At 45.3% G+C, this 8,430-nt stretch overlaps 1 pseudogene; it reads left to right on the top strand.

Annotated features, from left to right (window-relative positions):
• Window positions 1–6,421: 6,421 nt before the first annotated feature.
• Window positions 6,422–7,437, top strand: LOC146713907 (tripartite motif-containing protein 29-like; annotated as a pseudogene).
• Window positions 7,438–8,430: the final 993 nt, after the last annotated feature.

Raw genomic sequence — 8,430 nt, 5'->3', positions numbered from 1 at the left:
CTGATATAAACGGTAGTAACCAGACCGAAAAGCAGTGCACATTTTGGTGCTTTATTTTGGTGCTTTTTTTTTTCTTGAGATGTCATACACTTTGGATTCTAGCCAATCATTTTACCTTTCCAAGGATAGTAGGCGGGCCCAGGTACGGATGTTCTTTTAGAGCAGAGCTACAGATTAAAAATGCCCAAGGCGAAGCGGTCAAAAGTCTGGCTGTACTTCAAACTCAGCAGCCTGCAACAAGTGCTTTAAGGTGATACTGTCCAAAGGAGGTAACACCTCAAATCTGATGAAACACCTGGCGACGCATAGCATTTTTCTAAAAGCAGAGAAATGCACCGTATTTGATAGCTTGCTGCAAGACCTCACACCGAGCACATCTACTGCGGGTGTGGTGCCTGTTATCGGAGTTAGCAACATCCCCTAAGAACCCGAAGAGTAGAGTCCTGGCCCCTAGCCCTGCCAGTGTAGCAGAAATGATGATGGCAGCATCAGCCGTTGTTCTCTGGGCAAGTAGCTTAATGTTGTTCGTATGTAAATTTACGTTGAGTAGGCTAACCACGTTATTAAATTAATACACGTAAGGTGAACTAGTAAACACCGTCGTAGTTACATGCGGCTGTCTTCTTGTTTGATAGAGTGATACCATATATGCCCTATAGCTGCAGAAAAGGCTAACATTGTTATCGTTTTAAAAAAAAAAACAGCTAAACATGAGAGGTTTTTGGACAAAGTTAGTGTTTTCCATTGTTTAACCACTGGTTCCAACCAAAGGAGGTAAGTTGTATCAACAGAAAAGGCAAACTTTTGTTGTGGCTGTACTGCACTCTCTGTGAAGTACAGCCAGTGGAATGACCAAATGGCTGTGTGACCGAAATAAAGCACAGAAATGTGCGCTGCTTTTCGGTCTGGTTACTACCGTTTATGTCAGAACCGGTACCCATCCCTGGCCACAGAGCCCATTTTACAAGCACGCTTTAAATGACTGTAACTCCGTCATCATTTATGCTAGAGGGAAAATGAAAATGGTTTCGAAAACAAGAGAAGCTGCGCTTTACGGGGATATTTGGTGTATTACGGTAGCACAAATTGTTCACAAGCTACTGGTCTAGAGAGACATTTTAAACGGTTACTGAAAGACAAGAAGACGAGCTTTACTAAACTTTACGGTGTATCGTTAGAATGCATGACCAACGATGGTCCAGTCACAGGTAAGAACTGATGATGCACAGAGCAGAGAAGCAGGTGTGGAGACGTGGATGGCCCCGAAAAAGGTCTTGATATTTAAAAAATGAGTGGCCTTGGCTCAAAAACTTTTTTGTACATATTTAGTATAGTTAAAGTTAATATTAAAAGTTGCTGTTGTGTTACATTTTGTTCCTGTTGAATATCAGTTAACTCTAAATCTGACAGTCTGGGTTTTTTTTTTTCCACTTTAAACTCTTGTTCCATTGTCATAACAATACAATAATGGAAAAGGACTGCCAGATATTGAAAGCTGAGGTTATTCTGAAAAAAGCCGCAAAAACATTCACTTATACTGTGATTTCTGGCCCTTTTACAGCCAAAATAACCAAATAAGTCCAGGCAGCCTGTATGATACTTGGACAATAAAGGGTTAATAATGACTGGTTCTCACATACCTGTATTTAGCCAGATGATTGTAGAAGTTGTGATCAACTCGACCATAATAACAGAAAAATACTTTTAAAGAAGGAGTCCGTTTCTTTTTATTATTCTTGTCAAACATTTATCACATTTTTGTGTCATGGTCCTGGGTCGGTGACCCAGTGTTTTTGGTTATGTACTTTTACTTTTGATAGTTTTGTATTTTCTAGGGTTTAGTGGTGTTCCCTCTGTTTGGTGTCTTCCCTGCTTGTGCATTCCCTTAGTGTAGTAGGTCTCTGTGTTTAGTCCGCATCTTTGAGTCTGTGTCATTATGTGTATGTGTTTCCTGTTTTACTTTGAAGGGCTCTGTCAGTGTGTTCTGTTTACGTTTCCCCTGCCTCGTCAGTTGTCATGTCTTCCAGGTGTGTTCCCCTCCTGTTTCCCATCCCCTGATTCCTGGCGTGTGTATTTATAGTGTGTGTTACCTCGTCCTCGTTGCTGGTTCGTCTGTGTTGTTCCCCTCCATGTTCTCGTGTATTCTCCCTGCATCTCCGTTTCTCGACTCAAGGTTTCAGGTTTGTTTTTGCGTAGCTTTTCCCAGTTTATTTTATTCTTAGGTTTTGGTTTTCTTCCTCATCGTCCCTGTTTGTTTCAAACTTTTGTTAATAAAGCTCGCTCACAACTTAAGCAGTCTGCATCTTGGGTCCGTTTATATCCTCCTGAGACCCAGTAATTCATTTTTGTGCACTGTAGTACACATTTAGTTTTTGCTTGTACCTCTCATACTCTACTTGCCACTCTTCTAAGTCCTGATGTTTCTTAGAGAGGACAACAGTACCTTTAAAATAATATCACATGTGTGGGGGTGTGGCCTTGCCAATTGTTTTTTTCCCACCTTTTCAAAATGGCTGGCATGCCCACAAGCACATTTTATGGAAGAAAGAAAGGTAAGCATGATATTTACATTTAAAATGTTTTTTAAAATCAGATTTTGATTAATTTTCAAAAATAAACATCTAGTAAATAATTTGAGGGTTTTCTAAGAATTAAGCTTATTTAGTTTCACAGAGGAAATGACTAATTTATTAATGTGTACTCTAGTGCACGTCGGGACTTTGTACTTATATTTATTTCACTTTTTCCTAGTAGACAACTCTTTGACAAAGGCAGAGAGAATTCTCAACAGAATCATTGAGGGAGATTCAAACATAGATTTCTCAGAAGATGAGAGTCATGTTAGCCAGATAGGAGAGGGTGAGAACCCAGGAGGAGCCACACAAAGATTATCGAGATGCAGTGGCATATGTAATAGAGAAAAACACAGGGCCACCTGAAATCTGTCGTCCTATCTGGTCCAAAACCAACATGTAGGAGAATCTGAAATTTTTGATTTTGAGTTAAAAATAAAATATGGGTAAAATGCAGAAATGTTTTCCAGTAAAGTAAAAAAAACAAGAGTCGCAATTATAGATGAATCCATGACACCTGATTGTTTCTACAAGATCACGTCTTTGCTGAAAGTTATCAATGATCTCAATGTGTGAAAAGAACTCACAGTATCTGGAATTCAAGCTCCTCTTGGCTGAGAAACCAGGGACAAACATGTGAACAAGACCTGAATAATACCAGTAATGAAGAGTTCTCTCCAAAAATCAAGAAAAGGAGGCCCCAACCAGATGAGAGTGTAGCAAAATATGGTTCACTCCACTTGCCTGAAATGGTTAACAGTCCAAGGCATTTCAGTTGTAGAATGGTTGGGTGCAACAGTAAAACACATGTGAGATGTGGGAAGTGCCAAATGTTCCTTTGTGTCTCCAAATAAAAAAAATCACATTACTTCCTCAGATATCATAAATGAATTGACTTTTGTGAAATAGAAAGCCCAGTGCAATCACTTGTTCCTGAACCAGTGGCTTACAGCTAGTGAAGTGTCAGTGACTTCTAAGTTGACCCATGATCTACATTTTTATGATATTGTTATATAAATAAGTTCTAATATCCTGCTCACAAAAATTTCAGTGGAGCATTTAATTTTCTTAAATAGCTCTTGAATTTTGTTAGTTTCACATTCGTGATCAATGAACTCCCCTTGTGCACTGTAGTGCACATGTTGTAAAATTTAAATAAAATTAGTTAAAATTTTTGTTTTTGTAATGTGTTTTTTACCATCCCAACACTTGATTTATCTGAAAAAAATCAAAATCAAAATACTTTTTTTTCCCTGGGTCTCAGGAGGATATTCTCACACGGCCTGCCTCGGAAACACGTGACAGTACGAACCAGCCACTATGGACCGAGCAGTTTGCAACCCTTCTGAGGAGCTAAAGGACGACATTATTTTCACTGTGGAGAACCTCATCAGCCTGTGGCTGGAACACCCCCGGAAGAGCTTCGCCGCGCAGTGGAAAATTGGCTACAACGGCTCTTTTCCGGCTTGCCATGGCTGTTGGAATAGCTTCCCCCGACCATGCAGGCTTTTCTCCACCTCACACCACACCTTCTCTCCGCCATTACTATCTCGCTGCCCGCCCCACCCCACAGCCGGACATTCTGACTTCTAAATCGCCGGCTGTGGTGAGTGAGGACTCTTTTTCTGTGTTGGACTGTGGAACTGTTTTTTCTGGGACTATGTTTTATGTGGCAGATAGCAATGTCAACAGCTTATTAGCTGATCAGCAGCAGCCACCTTCAGCTCAGTTAGCTGATCAGCAGCAGCCACTCTCGGCTCAGTTAGCTGCCGAGCAGCCACTCTCGGCTCAGTTAGCTGCCGAGCAGCCACTCTCGGCTCAGTTAACTGCCCAGCAGCCACCTTCAGCTCTGTCACCAGTGCCTCCACTGTCACTTTCAGTGCATTCTCCAGTGCCTCCACTGTCACCTTCAGTTCAGTCTCCAGTGTGAGCTGCTCACTCGCTCTCCGCTTAGTCTCCAGCGCCACCTTCAGTTCAGTCCCCAGTGCCTCCAGTGTCACCTGTAGCTCAGGCCCCAGCGCCTCCAGTGTCACCTGTAGTTCAGGCCCCTGCGCCTCCAGTGTCACCTATAGTTCAGGCCCCTGCGCTTCCAGGGTCACCTGTAGTTCAGGCCCCTGCACCTCCAGTGTCACCTGTAGTTCAGGCCCCTGTGTCACCGTTACTCGTAGTTCAGGCTCCAGTATTACCAGGTTCACTCGTTCACTCCATGCAGGGAGAAAGTCTTATTCCTACTCAGGGTGCGTTTCATGGTTTAGCCGCCATTGGCACAGTTTGCCACTCCAGGGCTTCCCCAGAGGCTAGGTCTCAGTCCCCAGCTTATTCTGGACCCCTGAAATTTAAGCAGCCCCCTGAGAACAGCACCATGTCAGCGTTGCCTGGGCAGAGCCAGTGCTCAGTGCATTGCCAGTTGCCCTTTTGTCAGCTAGTGGACTCCATGCCTGCTGGCTTTGTGATGGCTTCTGCTGGAGGGTCCGAGGGACCGCTCCGGCCTTCGTCTCATGTCTCCGCTGCAGGGTCCGAGGGACTGCTCTGGCCTGCGTCTTGTGTATCCGCTGCAGGGTCCGTGGGACCGCTCCGGCCTTTGTCTCCTGTCATCGCTGGAGGGTCCGAGGGATCCATCCAGCCTGCTGCGCCTCCACCTGCGGCTTCCACGCCACCGCCTGCAGCGCCGCCGCCTGCAGCGCCACCACCTGCAGCGCCCCCGTCTCCGGCTTCCACGCCGCCGCCTGCAGCGCCCCCGTCTCCGGCTTCCACGCCGCCGCCTGCAGCGCCCCCGTCTCCGGCTTCCACGCCGCCGCCTGCAGCGCCCCCGTCTCCGGCTTCCACGCCGCCGCCTGCAGCGCCACCGTCTCCGGCTTCCACGCCGCCGCCTGCAGCGCCGTCATCCTCGTCTGGCCCAGCTTCAGACTCATCATCCTCGCCAGCCGCAGCCTCCAAGTCTTCAGTCTCGTCTGGCCCAGCCTCAGAGTCTTCATCCTTGTCTGGCCCAGCTTAAGACTCATCATCCTCGCCAGCCGCAGCCTCCGAGTCTTCAGTCTCGTCTGGCCCAGCCTCCGAGTCTTCAGTCTCGTCTGGCCCAGCCTCCGAGTCTTCAGTCCCGTCTGGTCCAGCCTCAGTGTCTTCAGTCCCGTCTGGTCCAGCCTCAGTGTCTTCAGTCCCGTCTGGTCCAGCCTCAGTGTCTTCAGTCCCGTCTGGTCCAGCCTCCGAGCCTTCACCCTCGCCTGGTCCAGCTTCTGCATCTGCGTTTGGAAACAATGACATTTTGTGGAGCTGAATGTGTTTGAAAACTCTTTAATATGTTTACTGCCTCATACACCAACTACTACACCTGCTGCACCCTCTCACCTTTGATAGTGTCTAATGGAGAGAAACAATTGAAATGAGCATAAACTTAAATGCTACATAAGCATCATGTCAGTGGCTGCCTTATCTGTATGTTTAAGATCATTATCCTCCTGCATTGAAAAAAATACTGAAGGACTGTTTGATAATTTCAGTGAGAACTCGGACATTTCTAAAGTGAAGTATATTTATATAGAAGAAAGTGTTAACAAGCTTAAAAGTTGATTTGAGCAGTAAATAAAAAGGGTTAAACACACAGTATCGCTCTCAAACTGCTCCTCTTCTTGGAGTGAAGCACAGCCTGATAACCCTCCCTCTTCTTTGTGCTCTTAAACACAGCACCTCCTCTCTGTCCACGTGTTTCCTCGTTCCCTCCCCTTCAGTTCTGAACTTGGGTGTAACCAACATGTGGTGATGTGTAAGAGCTGACAGGGTCCATTCACTGCAGAAACACATGATGTTGAGGTCAGAGCTTAGACTAGTTTCAGTTATAAGGAAGTGAAACTCACACAGTCACTGACACTGAGAGGAGAAATGGCACAGAAAGGAGTTCAGCTGGACCGAGAAACCTTCTCTTGTTCCATCTGTTTGGATCTACTGAAGGATCCGGTGACTACAACCTGTGGTCACAGCTACTGCATGAACTGTATTAAAACCCACTTTGATGAAGAGGACAGGAAGGGAATCCACAGCTGCCCTCAGTGCAGGAAGACGTTCACACCGAGGCCTGTCCTGGAGAAAAACACCATGTTAGCAGCTTTAGTGGAGCAGCTGAAGAAGACTGGACTCCAAGCTGCTCCAGCTAATCTCTGCTATGCTGGACCTGAAGATGTGGCCTGTGATTTCTGCACTGGGAGGAAGCTGAAAGCTATCAAGTCCTGTTTGGTCTGTCTGGCCTCTTACTGTGAGAAACACCTCCAACCTCACTATGATGCAGCTCCATTAAAGAAACACAAGCTGGTGGCCTCCTCCAAGAAGCTCCAGGAGAACATCTGCTCTCGTCATGATGAGGTGATGAAGATTTTCTGTCGTACTGATCAGCAGAGTATCTGTTATCTCTGCCTGATGGATGACCATAAAGGCCACGAAACAGTCCCAGCTGCAGCAGAAAGGACTGAGAAGCAGAAGGAGCTCGAGGTGAGACGACTAAACATCCAGCAGAGAATCCAGGAGCGAGAGAAAGATGTGAAGCTGCTTCGACAGGAGGTGGAGGCCATCAATGGCTCTGCTGATAAAGCAGTAGACGACAGTGAGAAGATGTTCACTGAGCTGATCCGTCTCATCCAGAAAAGAAGCTCTGATGTGAAGCAGCAGGTCAGATCCCAGCAGGAAACTGAAGTGAGTCGAGTCAAAGAGCTTCAGGAGAAGCTGGAGCAGGAGATCGCTGAGCTGAAGAGGAAAGACGGCGAGCTGGAGCAGCTCTCACACACAGAGGATCACAACCAGTTTCTACACAACTACCCCTCACTGTCAGCACTCAGTGAGTCTACACACTCATCCAGCATCAATATTCGTCCTCTGAGCTACTTTGAGGATGTGGCAGCAGCTGTGTCAGAGACCAGAGATAAACTACAGGACATTCTGAGAGAGGAATGGACAAACATCTCACTGACAGTCACTGAAGTGGATGTTTTACTGTCACCAACAGAGCCAAAGACCAGAGCTGAATTCTTAAAATGTTCATGTGAAATCAAACTGGATCCAAACACAGCAAACACACATCTGTTATTATCTGATGGGAACAGAAAAGTAACATTTATGATGTTCAAACAGTCTTATTATCATCATCCAGACAGATTCACTGAATGTTATCAGGTCCTGAGTAGAGAGAGTCTGACTGGACGTTGTTACTGGGAGGTGGAGTGGAGAGGGGGAGCAGTTCGTGTAGCAGTCGCATACAAGAATATCAGCAGAACAGGGTTGGGCAATGAATGTTTATTTGGAAACAATGACAGATCTTGGGCATTATATTGTGACACAAACAGATATATATTTGTGCACAACGATGTCCAAACTGTCCTCTCAGGTCCTCGGTCCTCCAGAGTAGGAGTGTACCTGGATCACAGAGCAGGTATTCTGTCTTTCTACAGCGTCTCTGAAACCATGACTCTCCTCCACAGAGTCCAGACCACATTCACTCAGCCGCTCTATGCTGGACTTTGGACTTGGAAAGATGGAGCCACTGCAGAGTTGATTAAATTCAAATAGAGAAGACAGGTTCATGTTGATCCCTGACCATTATATGTACTTGTGTAGTTTCTAAATGAGGCTTTACATTTTAGAAGCTGAAAAGTTCAGTGGTCCATTGATGTATGAAAATAATATTGCACTGATTCAAACTGTACTTACATTTATATACCTTACATCAATATAAATCTGAATTTGTTCTTATAGCTGATAATCATGTGAGTTTAAATGATACTACTGTTAGGTTTTGTATTGTTGATTGTCATTTATGCTTAGAAATATCTACTTATATATGCTTAGAGTTTTGTAATTAGTTGTAGATTGGTAG

This window comes from Copadichromis virginalis, linkage group LG3, assembly GCF_057382275.1.
Source record: "Copadichromis virginalis isolate Kocher_CV1m ecotype Utaka linkage group LG3, C_Virginalis_male_GT1.1, whole genome shotgun sequence".
NCBI lineage: Eukaryota > Metazoa > Chordata > Actinopteri > Cichliformes > Cichlidae > Copadichromis > Copadichromis virginalis.
This window is presented reverse-complemented; position numbering and strand designations above follow the sequence as displayed.